This window comes from Corvus kubaryi, unplaced genomic scaffold (genome assembly GCF_017639235.1).
Source record: "Corvus kubaryi isolate FWS band 111438036 unplaced genomic scaffold, C.kubaryi_AGA036_p1.0 split1-37296, whole genome shotgun sequence".
NCBI classification, from domain to species: Eukaryota; Metazoa; Chordata; class Aves; order Passeriformes; family Corvidae; genus Corvus; species Corvus kubaryi.
Genome location: NW_024582075.1, coordinates 15,104,247 through 15,130,643, shown reverse-complemented (window position 1 = coordinate 15,130,643; position 26,397 = coordinate 15,104,247). Strand labels below are relative to the sequence as shown.

General features: G+C 35.1%; 1 protein-coding gene across 1 annotated transcript in view; it reads right to left on the bottom strand.

Annotated features, from left to right (window-relative positions):
* The window catches only part of PTPRD (protein tyrosine phosphatase receptor type D), a 1,187,501-nt gene that overhangs the window by 773,747 nt on the left and 387,357 nt on the right, over window positions 1–26,397 (bottom strand). Inside the window, exon 5 of the mRNA XM_042012906.1 lies at window positions 22,941–22,984. The gene's annotated coding sequence lies outside the window, so the exon portion shown is untranslated. The remainder of the gene's footprint in view (window positions 1–22,940; window positions 22,985–26,397) is intronic.

The following is a 26,397-nucleotide window of genomic DNA, read 5'->3' as shown; positions in this document are numbered from 1 at the left end:
CCTTTGCCTGACTAGATAATATAATGTGAGGAAACATGGATTAATTTTTTCTTTTTTTTTTTTTTTTGTTAATAGACATTGCTAATGTTAATAGGATAGGATTAGAAAACAAATTTAGAATTGGAGAGTATTTGTAATTTAAATTATAACAAGCGTTTTATGACTTTTGCACCTTGTCTTCACAGACAGAAATATGGGAACCAGCATAAATTAACCACGCAGTAGCATGGATATCAAGCCTGACTAGCTGTCTAAACCACAGTGAAACTGTACTGAAAGTCTTTGACAGAGAAATTAGTTTTTTCACAAAAAATAACATATATTGTCATACATAATTTGTTAATATATGAATGAAGCTCATTCCTGTATGGAAATCTGACACAATACCAATTGTGTATTAAATAAGTTATTAAAATCAATAAAAGAGCAAATAGGAATTAAAACATATAAAATATTGCTGCCTATAAATGCATACATATATATGTCTGAAGAAATATATATATTAAAAAACTAAAGCAAACCAAAGCGAAAAACCCACAGTTACAACAACAACAACAGTGACAAAAAATAATGCCTCCAAAAAAACCAGAAAAAAATTTTGTATTCTGGTTTTCCCTTTGGAAGATGGTACTTCTTATAATGCAAAATTTTGACCTGCACCAAGTACCAAAATCAATGTTTTCTTGGAAATTTTCAAGTTTTCTCCACCTATTTTTTCCAAAGATATTTTAGAAGTCTCATTCTTGAATTATTTGTTTATTGTATTATTTTTCTTATTAAAAAATAAACTGAAAATTAGGTGGCCATTTAAACCAGTTTCTGGAGACAACATTCTCACTAGTGGTCCTAATGAATGCATTTGCTTGTTTAAGCCTGCTGTCATGAAGGAGGGAAGGAAACACATTTAGAAGTACTGCTTTAATTTGCACAGAATTTAAGCAACATATACCAAAAATTTTGAAGTCAAGTGTAAAAGGATAAGTGATATAGCCTAGATACATACCAGCAAAAAATAAAAATAAAACTTAAAAATTACTGTAAACCAAGAAACTTATCATGAGTTATTTTGATTTATGATCTCTATTTTCATTTCACTAAAGTAATCTATATTAATACAAACACAAAGCTTTGCCTCTGCTTTATTAAGTAGTACTTGTCACATTTCATGCCTTTATAAATGGAAAAAAGTAACAATATTTGGTTAATGTAGCAGATCATTTACTTAAGGCTAGCACAAGGTGAAATTTAAATGACTTTCAAAGAGGGAGATATAGACTATTGCTTCTCTGCCCTACTTGGCCTTGGCTTGAGGGTTTTGATTTTGAAAATTCTAGCGGAGACATATAACTGGTAGTATTATAAATATGACATAATACAGCTGTTACTTTCTAACCTTTAGATGGACAAAGTGATAATTTCAAATAGATTCTATCAGAATAAATGAATGTGACTTTGCATTGACTAAGGGCTTTGTGCCAAATGTACAGAGCAGTTCAATTTTTACTTTGAGAGTTCAACTTTGTTTGATTGTGTAAAGAATATGCCACATGCATAAAATATTCTTTCCTGTTAGAAAGAATGGCTGAAGATTATTTGTTCACTGTGGTATTATAAGCCACTTTTCTTCCAGAGTGTACTGATCTATCAGTGAGGCAATTGGCTGAATACTTTTAGGATCAGGTTCAGTTAGGCCTGCTGTAAGGCCTACACACTGAAGAGAGCTAGGCACAGAAATCTTCTGGCCCTAAACATAAGAGATGCTGGCTAGCACTAACCCTGAGAAGATAAGAGAAGTACCAAAATGCTCTCTCACAAACCAGAACACAAGAATGCTAAGGTAGCACAATTCAATCGCTAAGGAAAAATAGAATAAACAAAAGCTATATAAAAGGAGAAAGAAACTTAGAGTCAGGAACCATGTAGGCTACTAATCTCATCATTACTTACCCCTATAAAATATAATCAGCACCTTAACCTAAAAGGTTATTTGTGACAAACCCTGTACAACCACAAGTTATGTAAAAACTGTTGAACTTTGGGGATGTGTATAATCCCCAAATGAGAGACTCCAGTACCCGTTTCTGTCTGCAAGGTAATTTGTACTAATATTTGTGAAAGTTCACAGCTGAACAGCTCCACTGAGTAATACAGAACCCAATACTTGATGTTTAACAGGCCACTGCATAGACAAACTATAAATTTGAGTAAAATAACTGTAGTGGTTTGGTCCAAAATACTCATTACTGTTTACCTTCTGTGAGATAAGAATTAGGAGAAATGCAAAGCAGGCACCAAACTTGAAAGAATATAAAGAAGTTTATTAACTGACCTAAAAGGAGAAAATAAATCATACCACACCTTCAGAACTCTTCTCCACCCCTCCCCCCACCTTTCTCCCTTCTCCCACTGACAATGTAAAAAAACAACCCTTGAGATGTTCAGTCTGTTCATCACTTCCATAATAACCTTGTTCAGTCCATTTAGAAAGAGGAGTCTCTCTTGTCCATGCTATGAAAGCATTATCACAACGAGACAGCCGCCCAGGTTGGTTCTCTGCTCACATGTGATTCCCTTCCCACGACTTACAGCTTTTCCCACAACTGCTTTCGAGGGTCCACTCTGGAAATTACTGGGGTAAAATTTTAAGGTTGAGCCGTTCAGAAACAAAAGTTCTCTTCACCCATCTCTGGGAGCATTTCATCTCTAAGAACAGAGGCTCTTCTCCTTCCCTGGGAGCAAAGGGTCCTCCTCATCTTCATCTCTAGGACTATCTCTGGGAGCATCTCTAGGAACTGAGGTTTTCTCCTTTCCCATTTGGAGCAAAAGTCCTCATCGCTTCCATCTCTCCCTGTTCAAACTTCTCATGAAATTACAGCTGCTTTAGCATCTGCCTATCTCAGCACAGATGCTTCTGCTCTCAAGTACAAGTTGAACACTCCACCCCCCATGCCTTCATGAAATTACAATGGGTACTCTGATACATCATAGCTTTACGACAGAATTTCAGCTTTAAGCGTCTCCTCTTGCTTCTCCCTCAGGTTTTCAGCTCTTCACAGCACTAAAAAGGTTAATCTCACCTAGGCCTTGCAGCTGGAATTTCGCTTATCACTATCGGTCACATGATCTCTGCTGGGCAGAGGTGCAGCTTCAGCTGAATCTTGGCTGCACTGGAGAGGGGGAGCCGAGCCGCTCTGGCTGCCCACAGGGCTGTGGGGGGGTTCTGCAGGTGGAACAGGGTCCATTGGCTCCAGGATGGCCGTGGCCCGGCCTGGCCTGGCCCGAGCAGGGCCTGGCCGGGCCCACTGGCCCCCGCTCGGGCCCTGCAGCCACCTGTGCCAGCGCCAGAAATGAGACAGAGCTGTGGGGGGGGTTTGTCTGTTCTTAAGTGTGGCTCACAGAGGCGGTCACAATTTTAAGTGGCTTAGAGAATTGTCCATATTCAAACAGGCCAGCTGATAGGTTCTATCAGGTCACAGAGGAAGCTGTAAGCACCCCTTAGCAAAGACATCCCTTCCGGGACTGTGCTTGCTAACCCATGACAATAACTTCATAATATTTTACACTTTTTTTCCATTTACCAGGGAAACCAAATTCATAACTGGAAATAGCATGATTTCATGAGACTATTGTTATTTCTAGATTGGAACAACAAATACAGTAAATTTCACTTGTGACAACAATTAGAGATACCCCAGAGAAGCTTTTTCCTAGCAATAAAAATGGTGGGTGAAATTTTGGCTAATAGAGCAAATATCAATAGAGCAAACGTTGTCATTTCAGTGTGACTATTTCAGAGACTGCGAAAAGTCCTAACAAGTGATTATTAGGATAATGTTCCACTGGGGACATAAAACGGTCAGTTTCTCATATTAAAGCAGATTTCAGAATCTGTATTTTTATATGTATTTTGTAAGTGTTTTCTTATCCTGAAGTCTAGTTCTATGTTCAGTAGCACTGTACATAGAACAAAATGGTTTTCAAGACATTTCATCAGAAGGTGTGAGGGCAGTGTCTGTTGCTAACAGTCTCAGAACTCAAAGTATTGCCAACATTCAGAAGCCCAAATTATGGAATTCTTTTAGTCTAGGTACTTATTATCACAAGAAGTCAAATACTTCAGTTTCATGTATACACTAAACAAATATCACCAGCATAAACCAAAATAACATGGTCATTAAATTCCTTAAAATGAATTACTGTACAAAAACATAGCTGAAAAGACCTATGTATCATTGTCAACTGTTTGTCCATACTTTAAACAGTAGTTGCATTGTCTCTAAAGCATCTAAAGCATCTGGAAAGGATATTTTAATAAATTAGAAGAAGCAATCTGACCAAATATTATAAGAATAAAAGGAATCAATACATGGCTTTTCAGCAGCTGTCAAAAAAATGGGAGCTAGGAATGAAATACCCAAAATAACTATAGAGTAATGAATCCATGCCTATGTTTCTCTTTTGGATATGTGAGACAGTATTTTTGTTGTGGTGGTGGTTTTTTTGTTTGTTTGTTTTTGTTTGTTTGCTTTGGTTTGGGTTTTTTGTTTTTTTGTTTGTTACTTTTTTTCCCTGTAAACTACAACCAAAATTCACAGAATGATTGTTGGTTTGGATTTGCAGCAATAATTTAGAGATATAGCTCTTTTATTGCTGTTGCTAATGGGGTTGTTTTTATTCTTGTTGCCACTCCTTACAATATCAGAATAGTCAATATTTTCCCTGAACAGAAATAACTTGAATTAGTATTTAAGGAAGTGAATCAACACTCTTCCCTTGCTCGCTTTTTCATTATAACAATACTGAAAGCTGGCCTTGTCAGCAAATTGGCTTCAGAAATTTTTTACTTGGAGACAAATAAGATCTCTAGTCACCATGCACCAACATGAAAATTTTACAATGCCATTCACTTCTACTCAAGAGTTTATGTGTGACACATGTAGAAATGGACTACTCCTGAGCTTCCTAATTCCTAACAAGTACATTGTAGAGGAAAACCTATTGATACAGATGCCTAAAATATTGGAAACTAATCCTAAGTCATAATGTTATAGTAGCATCAGTCTGCTTGTATAGAAAATAAATTACTGAAAATTGCTCAATGAACACTTCTGTCAGCTCTTTCAATATACTTAGGTGAATCCCACCCAGACCTATTGACCTGTGTGTGTCTGTGTGGTGTAGCAGGCTGCTGACCATTTCATCAAGGATTATTGGGGCTTCATCCTGCCAATTATCTCTGTCTTGCAGCTCAGGGTGCTGGATACCCCCAGCACAACTTGTCTGACTATTAAAGACTGGGGCAAAAAAGGCATTAAGTACCTCAGTCTTTTCCACATCCTTTGTAAATATGTTTCCCCCCACATCAAATAATGGATGGAGAATCTCCTCGGCCCTCAATTTTTTGCTAATGTATTTATAGAAACAAGTTTTATTATCTTTCACTACAGTAGGCACACAAAGTTCTGCTTGGACTTCAGCACTTCTAATTTGTTCCTTGCATAATCTCATGACATTCCTATAGTCCACCTGAGCTACCTGCTGCTTCTTCCAAAGGTCATACACTCTCCTTTTTTCCCCTGAGTTCCAGGCAAAGCTCTCTGTTAGAGCCAGGCTGGTCTTCCTCCCAGCTAACTCATCTTTTGGCACATGGGGCTGGCCTTCTCCTGCATCTTCAGGAATTGTTTCTTGAAAAATGTCCAGCCTTCCTGGACTCAGGACTGCATACCAAAGGATTCTGTCAGCAGTATCCTAAACAGGTTAAACTCTGCTCTCTGAAACTCTGAGGTACCGGCAGACAATACCCATGACCCCATCATTCCATGTATATTGAATTGTTCAAGAAGGAAATGCATGTGGTCTGTTAAGAATTTTTTTTTACTATGTAAGGTCTTCTTTACGCACAAATTTCTGATGACTTGAGATTTCAGTATCCTTTTCTTCAATCTGTTTCTAGTTGCTTCTATATAAGTAAAAAAAGAAAAAATATATCTCTTAACTACAGAAAATTTATGTGCTTAGTAAAAAGCAATTTGAAACTTTGCAGCATTTTAAAAAGGCAGAAGTGCAGCCAGCACCTCTAGTAAAGAAAGAAAGAACCTCCAAGCATAATTTATACACAAAGAGTTAGATCTATAAGTCAATCAGTCTGAGATTCATACTATATGGGAGGCAAGTCTTAAAATGCAAGTCTAAAAAAATTTCCAAGATTTTATTTTCCGAAGGCTGCACTCCACTTCCACTGGTAAAGCTTGATGTGGATATTCTGTTCTAACAGTATATCATATACAAGATAAAAAAAATTAAAATTTTCAAGTATATTATTTATAGGATTTATACAGAGCATAATAGCATTTAGGATGCTCTAGTAAAATCTGTATTTGGCATAACTAAATGCATTGTTATTTTGCTGATTTTATATGTATCCAGATGGATGATTATGCCTATACGTATGATTGTTACATATAAGTATATTGCTAGTTTGCTGATTATGAGCATTATGTGTGTATAACATAATATTTAGACTTCTACATGTATATATACTTACTTATATAAAAAATATAAATAGCTTGCATATACATGTATATATTGACCAATGTTGTTAGTTGAAGGAGGAATGGGGGACACTACAGGAGTGTACAGTTCTTGACAGATAATTAAGTATAGCAGCAAAGTTTCCCTTTATTTGGATAGAATGTAGATACAATTATTCAAAAATCTTTTGGTTTTCCAAGCAACTGAAAATTTAGCAGATGATTAGGAGAACAAGACTGTGCCTTGCAGTGGATGGAAACAATTACTGTTACAATGATGAACCTTTTCTTTTGGATTACCAGATGTTTCATTTATAAGAAAGAGATGACAACACATCAACTGCTTGATATTGTCATCTATAACACTCCCAGAGAAGAGAATGTATATTCCAGGATACAAAAACCTAAAAAAACCCCAATGACAAGAGCACCCATTTGCTGAAGAGTAAAAGGTTTGGGTTTGTTTGGTCTGGATTTGAGTTGTTCCTGTAGATGGATACTCAGTTGTCATGGAAAGCTTCACAAACTGCAGCTTTATAAAGAAAAAAATCTCATTCATTCTGAATTTCAGTACTCCTTTCAGTCTGTGCACTTCTATGAAATTAATATCTTCCACAAACATATTAATTTTAAGCCTTGTGTAAAAGTTAGATAGTGATAAGGAACAGAAAGGTATGAAAATTAATTAACTGGAATTTGAAAATATATTCTGAGACAAAAGGATAGCTTCGTTGTACTAGAAACAGATGCTATAATCCAAATTCCACATAAGACAAATTCAGTGAAACCTATCAAAAATCCCAAACCTCATATTTGGTAATTTCCTACTTGCTGTAATCAATGGAATTTTGCTATATTTAACCTAGAAAATACAGCGCACACAAAAGAGACATAGAAAACTTTATAGTACCATATATGAATACAAAAAATAAATTCAAGCTGGGTAAAATATCAGAAATGTTACCCTTCCATTTAGGTATGTTGTTCATCTAGTGAAATTTTACACGATAATACGTAGAAATGCCACAACTAGGCAATGCTTCAGGTCCTTAAGCTGCCTTATGCTATGTGAAGGTGTCCCTTGGAGTGTTATATTCATATTTGATGAAGCTAACTTTTGTATCTGGGTAGTTCTGGACTTCAGAATCTTTATCTCTGTTTGTCAGCTTAGAGCCCACCAATGCACAAAATCAGAAATAAACATTGACTCTTTCATCACAGTACAAATTTGAGAGCTGCTTTTCTGAACTTTAAGCACCAGGAGTCAAGAATTGGCAGTACAGCAACATCACCGTAATCCTGTTGTGACAGAAGAGCTAAGTCTCAAATCCTCTCTCATGCTATATCTGCAAATATGGATGTGTGAAATGGAGGTCAAAATACAACATAAATTCTATTTCCTTTTACTGAAGACCTAAAAGCACTTTTTATTCAAACGGTAGGACTGAGGTACTCAGTATGTAATTAAGTAGTGGATTATAGATCTACATTTCTTTTAAAAATAGAACAAAGGAAGAATATTCCACATTTCTGTGATGTGAAATTTCAGAAAGATTTGAAGCACAAATTCAGCAGGTGGTAGACACTGAAGTTCTAAAGAGAGGGAGTATGTGAAGCCACAAGCTTCTGTTGGCTCTGATTAAGATCTTGAGAATGATGAAACAATAAAGTTAGTATAACCTCTGAATGACCCCAAGTACAGTGATATGTTTCACCTGCATTTAATTTATATATGCTTGACATTTTCACTAGCTCCAAAAAAATCGTACTATCTTCAGTCATTAGCTTGAACAGAATTAGGCGTTTTGTGTCTGGATTAGTTATGACTCATTGTAATAGACTGCACTAAGACATGTCCTGTATAAGATATGTCAGGGTGTAGTTACCCCAGCACTTCCTCTGGTAGCAAAACTGATTCAAGAAATTTCTTTTCGTGTCTACCCAAGATAATTATTCCTGCCTCCATGACATGATTAATGTCCCCCATCTTCTGTGTTGACAAAAATATTGTTGAACCATTGGGAAAACAGGTTTAGAGCCATGATCCTACTCAGAAGGAATGGGACATTCCTGCTGTCAGAGCTTCCACTAACCAGAACAGTTATTCTCTACACATTCTTGGCAGAACCAGAAGACTTCCTAAGATTTGAATAACAACTGTTTTGAGATTCTTAGCTGAATGGCTTCTTCAGGAAAGAAGTGAGGAGATGATACAGGAGTTAAAAGAAAAGGCAGAGTTAAGTGACAGAAAAGACACATGGTAAATGTGAAAGCCCATGCTGAAAGTTCGCAGTTTCCTTCACTGCAGAATTGTTGACTTGTTGGTCTCTATCCCGTGACCGGAAACAGATACTGGTATTACACCTGAAATATGTCTGGAATTGTGAACAACAGGTATCTTGCTGTAGAGCTGTTCACCATTTGCAAATACTCACACACTGATCCAGACCTGCTGGAGTGCTGTGCAAGTCACGTTACAGCTGAGGCCTTCATGGGTCTTTACAATTTTGTGTAGACTGTGCAGGATGTGTAAAAGGCTAACTACAGTCGCCCATTCAGGAATCTTACAGGCATAATGAAATAAAGTCTGCACCAGAGGCCCAGCAGTTGAGCCACTTTTCAGTAACACAACAGCATTAGAACTTTCAATTCTTAGGACTGCTTATCCCAGCACAAAAACGGGGATAAACCCAAAGAGGACCATATATATTGACTGATATGATAAGCTCTGATGTTCATTCCCGAATCATCCATTATAAACAGAGATCAGAGAGATGGAAATTAAAAAATCCAAAGAACTCTTGCTGTTTCTTGAGGGCTGTCTTGGTTGTTTTGGCCTTTTTTTATCTCTGTCCTTTTTTTTCTTCTTTTCTTTATCTCAGTTTATTTCAATATTCCATTTTTAGTACTTATCTTAATGATTTTCTGACTAAACAAACTCCTTAATCCAAACAAAATCTCAAAGTCCCCAAACCTGTCAGTGTTGAATTTTTTGAGGCTCCAGCTAGCTAGAAGCAGAAACTTCTATGAGTATTTGGTGTGTATAAAATGAGGCTTATATTTCTGGATAAGATGGGCTATAATGGAGGAGAAATCATAAAGTTGAAGCTGATAATCTTCAGAATTTTTACTTTGAATTTTGGTATTGACTTTTAAAGTTCTACTCCTTGCTTCTGTGATTAGTGCTTACTTAGAATCACATACATACAAAGGTAAATGTTTTTGATTTTTTTTTGTGATAAGAGTTCCAGGAGAGCTAGCTTTCAGTTGCTGAAGTATTCGTTGGGTTATAGGAAGTTAACAACACAGTTAAGAGGACCACCATCTCTTTTAGCAAGAATATGGACAATTATTTTAAATATATTATTTTCTTTTGGATTTTCTTGTTCTTGGTTTTGTTTTTTTGAAACAGCTTTCTTAGATACCTTCTGTAAGAGTGTCTGTAAACAAAGTAGTGTAAGACCGTACCTGTTCAACTGGTAACTTCTAACTGGAAGTAGATCCAATCCAAGAAGGCAATGACTCATTTTTATTTTTAGCAACTTTTTTTCAACTTCTGTCCATTCCAGGTGATTATGATCACCTCAGTTGTGTCAACTCAACTACTTTGTAGTTTTGGGGGCTTTCGTGGGCTTGGTTTAGAGTGGGTTTTAAGTTTTTGTTTTTTAACATTTCACAAAATTACTTCAATTTTTAAAAAAAATTAAGTTAATAAAATAAAATAAACATTTAGAGCAAATAAATGGAGAAAAGGGTGTTGCTCCTGTTCTAATGACATCTCATTACAGACTGATAAACAACTCAGTCTTCAAAGCTGAATCACAGGAGCTGCTGGTGAGATGAAAGTGGAACATAGTATAGAATATATTTTTTAAATTTATTGTTATTATAGTCCCATTTTTTTCTTATCATTCCTAATACAGAATATCACCATGTAACACCCTAATCCAAGAGAGAAGAGTATGCTGAAAAGCCTAACAAGTGGTAAATTGTGCCCTGGCAGCCACGAGGACCAACGATATCCCAGGGTGGATCAGTCACAGCATCACCAGCTGGTCAATCTCTCTCTGTGATGTAGGAAATAAGTGTTTTAATGCATGATAAACAATTAGAATTATCAGTATTTTGTCATGTTTTTGCCCCACAGCTAACCACAGTAATGCCTCCATAGGCAAGGGCAAATTTATGTGATAATATCAGTTGGACTGGGGGATAAATAAAGGATATATCAGTCCCTTGTGATAGTAACTAAAGACATGTCAAAACTATTTACATGCTGCACAGCACAACACATCAATATCAGTGATTAATGTAAGTATTTCTGAGATTGTGCATATTGTTTTTCCATCACCCATACTTAACATGTAAGAACAAACGAGATACCTAAAGTCTAACCAGAACCAATAATTACTGCCCTGTCAATAGCATTAAGAGATATAAAAAAAAAGCAGAAATAAACATGAGGACAATAAAAGTAGACCAGTGTGGCCAAGACCAAAATAATTCTGGGAGTCTTCAGCTTCCAAAAACGGCCTCTTCATTATTTTGAAGAGTGTGAGTACAGTCTTCAGGCTAACACCAGTGAAAAAAGGTGATAATCACTTTTTCTCTCCCAAAATATTTGTCCCAAACTAGTAGATATGATACTGATGTTCTTGTGCACCCTTTTACACTTAGGTGAGTCTGAAGGCATTGCTGTGGAGCTGTTTTCAGTGAGTTCTCAAGGAGTATTAAATTTTATCTCATGCAAGAGATAATCCTAGTAAGTCTTCCAGCCTGCATAAACTGTAAAAACATTATTTCATCTGACCTTTTGAAATCTAATCTTAATCTCTTAGCTAACAATTTATTTATTCAGTGAAAATTTCCTCCCTCTTCCTTTGGTAAACGAGTTTGTACCTTTTACTCTGAAGGATTGCCTTCACGCCAGTGCAAATATTTACACGCAAAAATGATAGAACATAATCTGAGTAGAACAGATCTTTGGAGTTTATTGCTCTTGAACAACATCAAGCAGGAAGTAAGGTATTGCTTTGATATGAAAATGGGCAATTGACCATTTACGGCTTTCTTCCAGGAGTGTTGTAAAATTGTGGAACACTCTAAAGGACAATGACAAAGTTGATCAGAGTTATGTTCACTCTTACCTTGTGAGTGGCTACATCCATTTATTGACACAAAGTGCTCTGGTATTACAGTGCCTTTGAAATAGATCTTCAAACTTTGACTGATGCAGAAAGAGGGCTCCTGTCTGCTTCTTTGTCAGCAATACTTTTTCTTAGGGACTGAATTATCTTTCTATTCATTTTAAGTAGCCATTCTAGAAAAAATCCTAGGATTTACATCTTCAAAACTAAATAACCTGACCAAAAAGATGCATGTACTCAAGCTGGCCCAATAACTTATGATCACTAAAAAATATTATGACTTGTAATGCAACTGAAAAGCAATTACAAGAGACTTTTTTATTATTATTGTTTTCTTTTAAGTGGAAGAGCAAAGCTTTGCTCATATCAAAGAAAACAATGAAAAATAATGAAATTATCCAGATCAAGGTGAACCTTGAAAATATGTTTGGAAAGGAAGTCCATAGGAAGTTCATGCCTCCCTCAATTTCCATCTTTTTCTGTTACCTTAAACAAGGCATTTAGACTTAGACTGGATACCTCCGAACTAAAATAGCTTGACCCGTATCAGTGTAAACCAGTAACAAATGCCAGAGAACCACAGAATCATAGACTGGTTTGTACTGGAAGGGATCTTAAAGACCATCTAAAGAGGTTTGATTTCTTCTTTCAAACCCAACATAAAAATCTAAGGTGAAAAAAGTAAAATAATTTGCCTCACAGAAAATAAAAGATTTAGAAACTATGCAAACCTATGTTTAAAAAGTATTTAGTATGGGGTGGCATCCAAACTTCTGACAATATTTTGAAATCCCTACAACACTTTTAATGTACTATGTATTTCCTGGGACAACAACTGATTCTGATTTTTAAGGCTTTCACTATGTATAATTTAAGAAAGAAGACAAAGTGGTACAGCAACATAGTGACAAAACAGTACATATGATGAAACTGACATATCAGAAATCTTAAAATAATATTAGAGAGAATATTTTGTATCAGCATGTCAAATATGTACCTGTTAAGGTAATATTTGCATCCAGAGCATACTTTCCATTCTAGGTAATCAAAAAAAATTTGGCTCCTCTGCTCATGATTTTATCTTTTATGTAAAACAAAGGCTTTAATAACTTCTCACAGTCTTGTGCAAGCACAAAAAATGATTAATTGTTTATTTCAATAAAAGTAAAGGTTTTTTTCAAACCTTAAACTTTGTGGTATAAATGGTGCAAACATAAAAACATAAAATCTGTAATTTATTTCCTGGGAAACAAATTCATAAAGCAAAACATCATATTGTGAAAATACAAAAGCTGTGCATTATTTCTTAAATAATATTTAGTTGAATTTGCGTTTTTTCCCCCTAGCTGCATAGGCTTAGATAAATATGGTGCTTTCCACTGGCATAAGAAACAATGAAAAATTAATATATTGATACCTATTCCTAGTAGTCTACATTTAATGCAATGATCACGGTTTTTTTGTCAAAGGTTCCCAGTGTGTTACATTGTCCCTGACATTCCTTTTTTCTGTATTTTATCACTAGATTATTATCTAATGAGGGCAAAGTCCCATTGTAGTATAATGTTACATCTAATACTTTTCATTTTTTCCCAGAGTTATTCACATATTTTGCTGATTATTCTCCTCTGAAAATTCTTTATATTGCGCTGTTTGAAGAAATACGTCATATTACATCAACCACAAGATTTCCTTCACTGCTTTGAGAAATCTAATGTTGTAGCTCTTGGGCATTTGAGTCATTAAGGGAATTTTCATGTTCAGTACCCTGCAACAGATTCAGCCTTCCGTAATTCAAAACAACTTCACACCACTTATAGTAAATGGTCCATGCAAGAATGTTTACTTTTCTTATCTGTCCTTTCCCTTTCCTCATAGAAGATTTTTAAACCCTGTTTTAATTCTCTTTCCTCAGTTAATGGCAAAAAGCTAAAGTGACATAAACTGATTATCAAAAAACAATGACAAATTTTTAAAAAGTGTAAAGTACTAAAATTTAAATTTATCTCCCAGTGTTCTGCTAATAACTGATTTCCATGTAACACCTTTATTCTCCACAAACATTCAAGTGGGAAAACCTCTTACACCAACTGAAGTCCCATCACAATGAGTTTGGCAGGCCTGAATCATAGGATGTAGATTTTGTCTTTCATTATACAGAGTGAAAAAATTTCTGAATAACTTTGTGTTGGGATTTATTCGAAGAGTTGAAATGAAAACTTTAGCCTTCTCTTACTATGGTAAAGTTTTTCAAAAAGGACATCCAAAACAGAAGGATATGAGACATCTTGAAGTCTGATCAAAACAGGAAATTAAAATACAGTGATAAAAGGTACAACATGAGGTATAGATTAGCTGAACTATGAACAGTTTTCAAAAAAAGTCAGTAGCAAGTCAGAGATTGTTTAGAAGTAAAGTTATTTTAAAGAAATCCATTAATCTTTTACTGCTTAGTAATGTTATTACTCATGGTAATGCAGGGACTAGTATGCATTGAATAATGCTGAAGAGTGTCATTTAGCAAGCCTTTTCCATATCTGACTGCATGTGGCTGTAAAGAAAACTTAGAAGGTATACTTTACTTTTGTCCACTTATTAAAGAAATTTCTCTACTTTATATTTCTTTAAATTTTACTTTGAAATAGATCTAATTTAAAGAAAAGAAAAAGATTGTGGTTCAGAAATTAATGCAGCTATTAATTAAGTGAATAATATAATCAACCAAGTCCATTTCCCACTTTCATTTTTTCATGTTCACTTAGACCTCTAAAATTATTTTTTTAAACTTAAATTTCATGCACAATCCTTCACACAAACACAAAGTGCTAGATCAGAAGTCCTGTTAAAAAGGTTGCTGTAACTCTAGATAAATCTGCAGCCAATACTGCAAAACCTCCCCTAATTTACAGACTGAATTAAGAGGACAAAATATCTTACTAAATATTTTTTTTTGTCTCTGAATTTTGCTTTATATCAAGTTTCTACACCTGAATTCCACCATTACTTTTAGCAGAAACATCTGAAAAGGAGGAAATTTTCTAGAACAGAGCTATTATTAACAAGGGACAAAAAGGGAATAAGATAAAAACCAGGAAACTCCAGACCAATCGGTGAACAATTAGTTGTAAGGAAGGCTCGGAAATATTCTAAAAGGCTTGGAGAAACACCTGGAAAAACATGGTTTGATGTTTTTCATCAGGGTAGACCATGCTTAACTACACAGCATGCTTTGAAAATATTTCTGGTATTATGGATAAGAGAAATCCTCCAGATTTTGTAAAGTTACTCTTAAAATGCATCTGAAAAAGTTTCATGCACAAAATGAGCAGTTAACACAAATATTACTGCATGTAGGAAAATGAACAGAAAGAGTATATATTCTGCTGTATGTTACATACCACCATTCTCTTTGAATTCCCTTAGCAATGTAACATTATATAACACAGAAAATAAACTGTAGATTCTCTTCTACTCAGTCACTACTGTCCATTGTTGAATAGCTCAAAGGAAAAGATAATATTCTAGGAGGAACTTTCATTTTAAATTTGTGCCAGAAACGGGAGAACGCTCTGAAGTAAAAAAAAATAAAAAAATCCCACCGAATCTTCAATTTCATTAGCTATATCTGCAAGGTATGAATGTTCACATTCCATCACATTGTCTCTTATTTCTGTATTTTGTAGTGAGCTCCTAAGCACAAAAACTTTCTTCTGTATTTTTTTCTTCAAAATCTGCTATGTTTCTGTAGACTATAAAAGGACCAAACCAACATGGTAATAACCTCCATTTCATGTGTGCTTTTGTACTATGGAGGGTGTGCTGGTTTGGACAAATTTGGAAATATATCCTCTGAGAGAAGGCAGGTTACAACCAGCCCTCCCCCACCAGGTTCAGGAAAAAAAAATTTCCTCGGAGGAAAGTGAAAGAAATAAAAACTATTTATTTAACAAATACAAAGGAAAAGGATAATAATGCTAAATAATAATAAAACCTCTCACTCTGCTGGAGAAACCTGGGAAAATTTCAGAGCCCTTCCATAGATCTCTCTCTCCCCCTCCTTGGAGCTGGGACGGGGTGGTGGGCCCACCTCCAGGGACAAGGCCTTGGTGGAAATTCCTCCTGATATATTCTGAGGTTGAAACTGTCCAGCAGAGAAGAAGGGAAAAATTGAAATCCCAGGAAAACAAAGTTCAACTCTCTGGAGGAAAAGGAGCTAAAAAACTGGCCGAAAGCTGGCTGGAAAAAAAAAAAAAAAGCCAGATGCTTCCTCCCTCTCCCGCTGCTGCTGTTAGAAGCAAGAGGAGTCTGTGTGTATATCTGTGTGTCCTTGAAACACTGCTTTGAAAGTTCTCTGGGTTTTTTTCCTCTCCTCCCCTCTCAGGCTCAGTTTAAAGGCACAGAAAAGGCAAAAAATTAATTTCTGGGCATAGAACAGCGATATGGGATACAACATCATAAAGTCATCCCAAGAGAGAGGGAAAGGCAGATGAGGGGTTGCCATGTTAAGGAAACTTCCCTGTCCAGCCATCCAGGAACTGCTCTGGCAGTCTCTCACACCACCTGAACTGGGATGATGCTCCTTCACAGCTACACCCCACACCTAGCACAGTCAGACCAGGTTTCTGCATAAACTCAACCCCAGGTTTCCCATAGCAGAGTCTCAGATATACAGATCCTTAAAATAATTTAATTATGGTGCAATAATAAAATAGCAGTTTGAGCTGGCTGCCTCCTGGGAGGGACTCCAAGAAAATAAAACCCTGGACTTTTACACCCTCAGTCTGTGCAGTGAAGTTGTTGCTCTTCCGTCTGAGTGTCCAGTTACTTCAGCCCCTGCCATGTCTCTGAGTGTCCAGTCACCTGGCTGGTGCCAGAATTCCCCTCACACCTTTTTGTGCAAAGGGTCAGCAGTTCACATCCTCTTGCCTGGGGCTCCCAGCCCCTAGGGCCAAACCTGCAGCTCACTCAGCAGTTTGCAAACAAAGCTACCTGCACCAAATTTGTTTTCCAGCAGCTCTAGACTGCTGACTTAAACTAGTCCTTAAAATTCTGTTTCATATAATGAGAAACCTAAATTAGGAGTTACCACTTTTCCAGATTCCTATAGGATCTAGAACACTAGCAGTTTATTCCCTAAATAAAGATGTTATTGTTTATGACAGAGAACATCTTTAAATAGTTACCTTACTTTTGGCCATAGTTCAGTATTTCTCTCCTTTTTACATTTTAAGATCTCCACCTTGTCCTTTATAATGGTAAAAAATCTAATATTTTAACAATATTTCAAGTTCTTTTGGGTAAGGTGGGTATTAGCATAACCCTTTAAAATCCAGGAAAGTCATGATGCATGATTCTGCTTATGTAGTTAGAATTATAAACCCCGCTTCATACAAGTTGAATAGAAATTTAAAACAAAAAACAAAGCATTTCCTGAGAGGCAAAAAATGCATTTATATTAATAATTCACTATTTTTTAAAAATAAAATCAGTTTCTACCTGCAAATCAAAACAAGTTTTTGGTTTTCAGTTTGGAATTTTCACTTTCCCCTCATTCCTCTCAAAGCACAACTCCCTGAGAGGATAGCTCTTCTGTAGATGTCTTCATTTGCAGATGGAATAATTGTAAAAATAACTCTTGTAAGTGTACCACAGAATTTCTTTTCCAACCATGCTTATAATCAATGAAAAAAGTGTTCTTAGGCCCCTAAGGAGGAACAGTTGGAAGCTGGACTAGCATAGAGGAATCCACCAGGCACAGCATCATAGTGGGCTTCTGGTTGAGAAGAATTTAATTCGAAACTTTAGCAGTGTGGAAATTTGTGGGACTGAGCTGCAGGTCTATGGTTCAGCAGAAAACAGATAAAAGCCTTGCTAAAAGGACATGAGTTTCATTTACCAATGATTCCTAGAGTGGATGACAAATAAGCAAAAAGGTGGACACTTCTATTCAGCTGTCAGAGGGGACAAGTTCTGAGGAGATTCTTATCTACTCCAGGAAAATAAAAGTGGAACTCTCTGCTGACATCCTTTCCATTTAGTCCCCAAGAGACCTGTGGTAAACCAGAGAGGGTGGAAGGAAGATCCTTGTAAATCTTCCCATTCAGAAACTAAGAGAAAAGAGTGCTTATGAGTTCAAAAATAAATAACATATAATGCTGGTTCTCAAAATACTAGATATCTTCTGAGAGCCTGATTTCTGGTATTGACACTTTAAAGTTTTTTTCCATTTTAATTTTGCATTATCCTTACCTTAAGGTGTACTATTGAATTTAAAATATTCTTTAAATACAAACAACATCTAAAGAATAACAACTTACATGTAGAGGGTCTAATGACCCTCTTTCTGAACACCATTTTGATTTAGTTCCTAAATTCCCAGTGTTTTTCCAAAATCTAGAATCTACAAAGCAAAGATCTACATTTTTCACCTATGTGTGGGTCTTCAAAAAGAAACAATATCAGTTAAGTGTCTCTTCTTCATATTTTAATTTTCACTTTCAAAATGAAATCCTTAACTGATTTTTCTTGGTAAGATCAGGTCTTACTAAACAAAATACTTTGTGTGTTTGTGGCATAATATGGTCTCTGTGGGACTAGATATTGAAAAATAGAAATACTGGAAAATACCTGCCTTTTATTTATTCAGGGGGGAAAAAAAAAGAAAAAAGAAAAAGAAAAAAAACATGGCACAGCTCATGCTTTTAGTTCTTTCAGTGATTCAAACTACATTTATACCTCCTCGTCTTTTTTTCCCTCTTAAAAATTGCAATACTCTTTAGCTTTATTGGCATTTAACTCCCATAAGCAAATTCAAAGTAGGTATTAGAGTGACACAAATAAAAAAGGTTTTAATTTCCAAAACCTATTAAAAATCTGTCTCTAAAAAAAAAACCAGAAAAAATATTTGAAGTTCAAATGAAAGACAATATCTGAATGAAACTAATCCCCAGGAGAATCCATGGCACCTGCCAGACACTGTAAAGGTTTTATAAATGTTATCTTCTGCAAAGTCGACTGCAAACATCATAAGGCCTTTGGTAAATATGTATACCAGCCTTTTTGTTTGAGCAGAAATATTGAGCTTCCTGCCATTATGATTATAAAATAGAGAAGATTATTTCAGATTTTTTTTTTTTTAAATATTTGATTAGTGGCCTCTCTCTTTTTCCTTAGGATCAAGTTTCAAATCACACACAGAGTAGAGTATTTGAAAACAGTCTTACTTAGTAATACAAGACTGGCAGAACAATCCATTTAGAAGTCATTCATGAGTAAACATATAGAAACTCTGTTGCTGGAAAAGAAAAAAAATTGTCTGTCTGATTCACAGTAACAGAATGAGAAGGAAAGATTCTGCACTACAGGAAAATAATACCATTTATATTGCATAGTGCAAAATGTTTGTCTCTTTGGCAGAGGCAAAGTACCACATTTTGTGTGTCTACAATTACCTACTGATAACTGTATAAAATTAATTTTATCTGATGATTATTTCAAGTATTTTGTTCCTAGTGTTTCCTTCTTTTTTAAACGAATACCATAATAAGAAAAAAATCTAATAAAAATCTGCAAAACAGCACAGACCTTAAAATAATCATAGCTAGCTCTGTGAGATCTACTAGAATATATGCTCTGGTGCTTATGCAAGCATCATCATTAAGCTAGAACTTCTACACTTACCTCATTTTCCCTTCTTGCTGTTGTTACCCTACCACAGATTTGAAACACTACTGCTTGGACAAAAACCTGTATTTTCTTACTTTTCTTTATAATACATTACTAATTATTTCTCTCTTACTTTGCTTTGAACATGGATACTCAGGTGCAGACCTTCAAATACCTGAGGGAAAGATTTTTATCCAGATAAAGCATTTAAATTCTTCATTGGACCTCCTCATATCCAAACTTTAGAGAGACATTTCCATCAGTGTAAAATTTACGGCACTGGAGTTTTGGCCCTAACTAACATTAGGACTGTCAGAAAACATTTCAGTAAAAACATTCTGAACATTAAAAAAAGAAAGGTGTTGGGGGTACAGTAGCTGTAGACAAGACTTGCACTTGACTGCTGGCCTTGAGAACCAGACAATGCTGCCACATCCCTCTCCCAGACATGACACAGAAACCATCTGAGGGTAGCTCCTTTATTTTAAGTTTTCTTTAACATACAAGACCTTTCAAAAGTATCGATCTGAAAGTCACCTGCATTTTTATTATGTTTCTTTGGAACAGGCAGTGTGTCATAAAGACATGAATAAAACCAGTAATCTTCAAATGATTACCTACATTACAAATGATAATATATATATTTGTTTAAATTTATTTTTTCTTAGCTACATTACTGCATAATAATAATTGCATTAAGAGCTTTGACCTTTGCTTGCAAATAGAGAATGTAATTATTCTCTCTTGCAGCTGAACACTTCTGCTGGCAATTCAGAAGAAAAGAAACAGGTGAAGAGATTTCTTAATCCAACTTTTTAAAAATGTTTAATTGACTCTGGACAATGATTCAATTATATCAAAAGAATAATAATGTTGAGAGGGAGAATTTTCTGTCTATGTGCATAAATTACATTTCCAGGAATCTCTTATTACTAATATTTTTAGAGATCTAGATTGATTTTATCATAAGAAAGACATTTGATCAGTATAATAAAGGGGTAAGATTTAGAACAGACCACCAATTAGGATTTGTTCACTGTCTACAAATTTATGAAAAATTTATTTTAAACAATAAACAAAATAATTTTATAAATGAAAATATTCATGTTTCCAGACACTATAATTTATACATTTTTCAAAGATACACATTATCTGCTAGTCAATTTTTAAGGGACTTTCATATTAGTCTGACTGGTTAAGAAATATTCAAAGTCTAATGCTAAACATTTGACATTTGACAGGACAGAAAAGAATCAGTTGAAAAATAAATTTCCCTCATTTTTATTTCTCCAGAAAAATATATGGATTGGTTTTTAAAAGGAAGTTCATCATCCTGTTTTCTGATATTCTAAAGCTGTTTTTTTATGATTATCCTCAAAAATATTTAAGAATTTCTACATAATTAATTAAAAACATTTTTTAGTTTGTTAGTGTGCTTTGAATTTAAATGCAGTCCAGGATTAACCTGGTGAGCTACAATTGTGAAAAAATTATCATGCAACTCCTGTTAACGTAATGTTATTTTAATTCTGTAATCTCAATTTTGCCTGAACACGTTTATTCTAGTGACACTTCTGCTGGCATGAAGTAGTAATCTGCAAGTTAGTGAATCTATTTTCATCTGGTAATATCAGTAAACATGATGCTTAGGGAAATGGTTTAGTGGTGGACTTGGCAGTCTTAGGTTAATGGACTTGATGATCTTAAGAGACTTTTCCAACATAAATGTTTGTATGATTCTATTTTATGATTCTGTCAACACAGCTGCAGTTTGTATCTGGAATGGGCAAAATATTTTACTGCATTTTGAATCAAAATATTGGTTTTAGGACATAACACTCACATCTTCCTATTCAATATCCCTTTTTCCTCCTAGTTTGCTAGGAGTATATTGCTAGTGTTGCTTGCAACCATATGAAGTAAACTGCATTCAGAGTCTTCTGTCTGAAAATATCTTAATTTAGGAAAATATCACTTCTCCATTTGACCTCTAAATGTGTTGCTCAGACTTTGTTTATGACTGTTTTCATTTTTGCAACATAATAACCGTAAGGTAAGAAAACGGCATTTTCCCTTCTTGCCTTGCTTCCTCCCATTAAAACCATTATTTCTGACCATCTAGTGATCTTGGTGTATTGTCAGGATACAACACTGAGTACTAAAGAACAGCTCCAGAACAAAAAGGCATTTACTCATTGAGTCAGATACCAATATCTCAGTAGGCCTGAAAGCCACATAGCTACAATATTGAGGGGTATACGCCAAATGTCTCTTAGAGTGGCCTGAAAATGTGACTGAAAGTACAGTGTATTCTCACAAAACACACTAAAGGAATGAAAAAATGAAACTCATTAATTGACGTAATAAAGATTTATGTTCAAGCAGTGAGGTGATGAAAATTAATACCACTGTGCTGAATGGAATGGAACTGTGACAATTGAAATGAATTGAAGATATACCTCAAGTGATTTCAGTGGCCTTTGGAGATTGCTTTTAAATTTGGGGAAAGGAAAAATGAAACATTCTCCCAGGAGCCAGCACAGATGATCTTTTCTCAGTATTGCTCATACCTTTGCCCCCTTGCATCTTTTTTTGTGTGTGCAGTCAAACAAGACTCATTTTCCTGTCTAGAGAACTTCTGTTTCTTTAGGGAATGGTATTAGTCTTTGTTCTAAAATCCAAGTCCTAAACTCACCAAAACAAAGGCAAAATCCCAAGTGTGCTTATCTTCTCTTTTATAACTGCAGGATCATAGTAACTTTACTTTTTCCAAACGGACTTTATAGTATCTTTAACATATAGAAATAAGGATTAGCAGCCAGCATTTTAATGTAGCATCATATCCCTTGGTAATCCATATTACTTACATGGCACTAATTTTGCTGTTGAATAACAGCATGATGGGTTCTTGACTTAAAAAAGACTTTGCTGTTAGTCATTCCCTCAGTATCAAGCATTTAACCGATACAGTTCATTTCTGCTCAAGTTATGCCATTTTGTCTCTGGCATTTGAACCTGCTGTTATTGGGATAAAGCAAAACTATACAAAACAAAACAATACAAAAATTGGACAGGAAAAATGTTTCCATTCTAAAGCTCACTAAGTATGCGATGCAAGAGAGAGACATGCAAGTTGTATATTAAGTCTATGTACCTTTTTTCACAAGTGCTTTTTCCAAGCACTACAAAGAAGACAGCTATTTCAGCCATAGATAAAGGAGAAACTCAGTGATTAATAGGTAGCCAAACACATACAATTTTTTTTCTTAAGAATAACTCATCTTCTTTCAGTTGTCTTCTCTAGAGGAAAGTTATCTGAAGGAACAAAATAATCTGGGAGAGATCTCTGTTGCTGCTTAAATATTTGATAGTAATTTACTAAGTCTTAATGCTTAAGTTCAATGTACTCAATAAAAAGTTACCCCTGAAAAAAAGCTCCTGAAAAAGTTACTTACTTAAATCTGCACAAACAGTGCAGTGGGAGTGGCTTAGTATTTTAAAAAATAATGTGTGACAGATTTCTTTCACTGAAACTCCATATACAGTAACCAGTTGTTATAATGAAAATATACCAAGGACAAAGAATTTTTTCACTTACTCTTCTCCAAGGCACATCCTGTTGTTTTGTCTCAGGATAGAGATCTAAAAAAGATTAAGAAAAAAAGACTCGATATTACTGGTGGTAACAGTCATTGTCAAATACCATGGTTTTCTTAATACACATATTTTTGTTTGGTGATAGGAATAGTCAGAAAGAATCATGATTTTGCCTCATACATGCCTTAAAGGAACAATTAGCAACTGAAAATACAGAACTCCTATGAAAAAGTAGAACTCCCGCAGTGCTATTTTTCTTCTTATTAAATATGTTTCTGAATTTTCCTTCAGGTCTCATTACCATAGAACCATAGATTAGTTTGGGTTGGAAGTCAACTTAAACATCTTCTAGCTCCAACTCCCCCACCATGGGCAGGGACACCTTCTACCAGACCAGGTTTCCTAGAGTCCTAAGCAACTTGGCCTTGAACTCTTTGAGGGATGGGGCAGCCACAACTCCTCTCGGCAAACTGTTCCAGTGCCTCACCACTCTTACCGCAAAGAATTTCATTTTAGATCATATCAGAGTGCATTTTTAATTGCAATTTTCATAATTGAATGTTTAAATTATCTCATAAGTGAAATCTAAAATTATGCAGAATTCAATATTTGTACTATGATTAGCCATTTCCAAATATATACCTTTGTAGTTCTTGAAACATATTTTCAGGCTTGAATCAGTTTGCAGATTTTAATGACATTTAAAGATTAGCTCAAGTAAAAACTCTAAAATGCAAAACACTTAAATTCACTGTTTTCAAGCCTGCATAAAACATTCTACTAAATATTATAAATTGTTTAAGGGTTTGGGGTTTTTTTATTATCTGTTTTTGGTAAAGTGGGACTCAGGGAAGAGTAATTAGATAATAATAATCTGGGTAGGTTATGAACTTTAACTTTAGTGTTCCTCCATCTGAGTCCTTGATATTGTTGCAACAAAATATTAATCTGTAGAATTTTGATATGCCATTGCATAATTTTGAAATATTCATAATAAGGGATGAAAGCTTAATCAGATTGATTTGAGAACTGACATTTTGTTCACAAGGGATTTGACTACATGTAATACCTACACTAACATTTCTAATGTGCATATCTTAAGATATTAGAGGGAAATGTTCAAAAGCCCTATTCCTCATTTTTTCCCACACATTCTTCTGTCAGTATGTACCCCTAGTATATGCACCCCTAGTATTAAAAGTATATAGGCAATGTTCCACGTAAGTATTCAAAACACTCCTGTTCAGAAAAACTTATGGTGGTTACAAGTGTGAAGGGCTGTAAGGTTTAAGAATAACAACAGATATAATTAGAAGGCTGAAATTTACCATATCCTGGTTTTAGCCCTGCAATAATTAGAAGTGATGAATCTTAACTGTCCAAACAGGAGGAGATTGAGCGCTTCCAGGAAGAACATACTAGTTCATGGAGACAGAGGAAGAAACTATTCTTAAGCAATTTGACTGTATAAATAAAGAATACTTGAAACTGATCTGGGATCAAAACTTTTAAAATATAATTTTGGGAATATGGATACCTGAGCAGAAATCAGATAAACATAAAAATTACACGATTTATATCAGAAATGGCATATAGTGAGTTCCTTACATGACTGACTATACAGCATATTACTGCTCTATACATGTAGTTCCCCTGCCAAAAAAAAGTCGAAACAAAACAACAAAAGCATGCAAGAAAGCAAACAAGCCAAAGAAAAAATGACCAGATCTAAGCATCTGAGTGCACAAAATTATTTTAGCTTCTGTTCACTTTAGTTAGGCTTTGAATTTGCTTGTTTCAGAAGCTGAATTACACCCTGGTGCGTTATTCACACTTTTAAACTTTGCAAGGTTAATGTAATTAGCAGTGACCTTAATGTAAATTATTAATTTACTCCTTTTGAAACTAATGGAATAATCTAACTACTGTAAATGCCTTCCACAGCTCACCTTTAAGAGCAGTGACTGATCTCATCACTCATCAGATTTGTTGAAATGTTTTAAGCAGGGTTTAGTGATAATATCTTTATGGAGGACATGAGAAGGAGTGCATCATATTCTGGAAGAATTCTTTAATTTTCTTTAGAGGGAGAGCATATCTTTGAAGTGAAAGGAAAGGTTACTGAATTCTTTAGATTCAGAAATGCATTTCTTTTAAGTTAAACATCAGTGAAAAAAGTAGGTCTATTTGAAAGTGTGCAATTCATAACATCTTTAAAAACCCACACATATGTAACCAGCAAGAGTTTCCTTCACATGGCAAATTCATAACTTCAGGATGTCTTTCTCAGGCTAATAAATATGCAACAACACCAAATAATTATTCTTAATAGAGTCAAACCAGTCACATCCTGTTATGGCGCATCACCAAGGTGAAGTCTGTTTTGCTACTAAGTAATATTTTCCTTGTGAAATAGGTACTCCCCTCTGCCACCCTTCTTAATTCACTCCTCAAAACACCAATTTTTCTCTTGTGTTCCTTTATCACTTAAAATCAGTGGTACTGGGCAACAGATAACTTAGTCATTGGCTTCTGGTAAGAGTTCAACCTTCTACCCCACAAGTGTCAGTTTCCCTAGAACTGAAGCTGATTTATGTTTTACTTGAAAGACTAATGCTCACAAAAACACAAAAAATAAAGAGTTAGAGTTAAGACTGACAGGAACTGTAAAAAAAAAAAAGCTATGCACTGAATCTAAAGAGACATCAAAGATGTGTTTCGAGCTTTTATTGATCAGTTAAGAGCACAAATAGGTTTCTCGGACAGTGATATTTGGCCACTGTGAATTAATGCCTTCTTACCTTATTTACATTAGTATCAATCAAAACCAAGGTCACTGAAGGTTATATGTTACAATGATAAACTCTGAATGAAGACTATGTTGGGGTGTCCACCTTCTTAATACCTCAACAGAAGAGAATTTTACTACTGACTTCACCTGATAAAGCATTAGACTGTAAATGAGCTACTTTATTCTCCTTCTCTTTTCATGTTGTCTAAAACAAAAAAAAAACCCAGAAGGGCATAGTAGTTTTGTTCTTTAAAGAACTGTCAGTATTTTGGTTGATCAGTATTTTTGGTAAGAAAAATATTTTCATTGAATAGCACATTTTTTGTCCACTGAATTCCAAGGCTCGCTGCTTTCTCACTGTGTGTCCATGATGTATTTCATATAGAAAAGGAAAAAAAAAACCTCTTGTGGACAGTATTTTGCCGCACTTGAGAAATTATTGCTAGATTTGTTTTATGTATTTTCTTGATTGTGTTACTAAAAATGCCTAAGCTGTAAGACTTGTGAAAGGCATTTCAGTATGTTGAAGATAGGTGTAGATTTGCCAAAACACTTAGTCATCTAAATCTCATCAATGCATTTACTAAAAGGACCTGTAGGATAGCTGTTCAGGTGTTTTTCCAATGCTTATTCCTTCAAAAGTTCAGTCTGCAAGTCTTATCTCAGA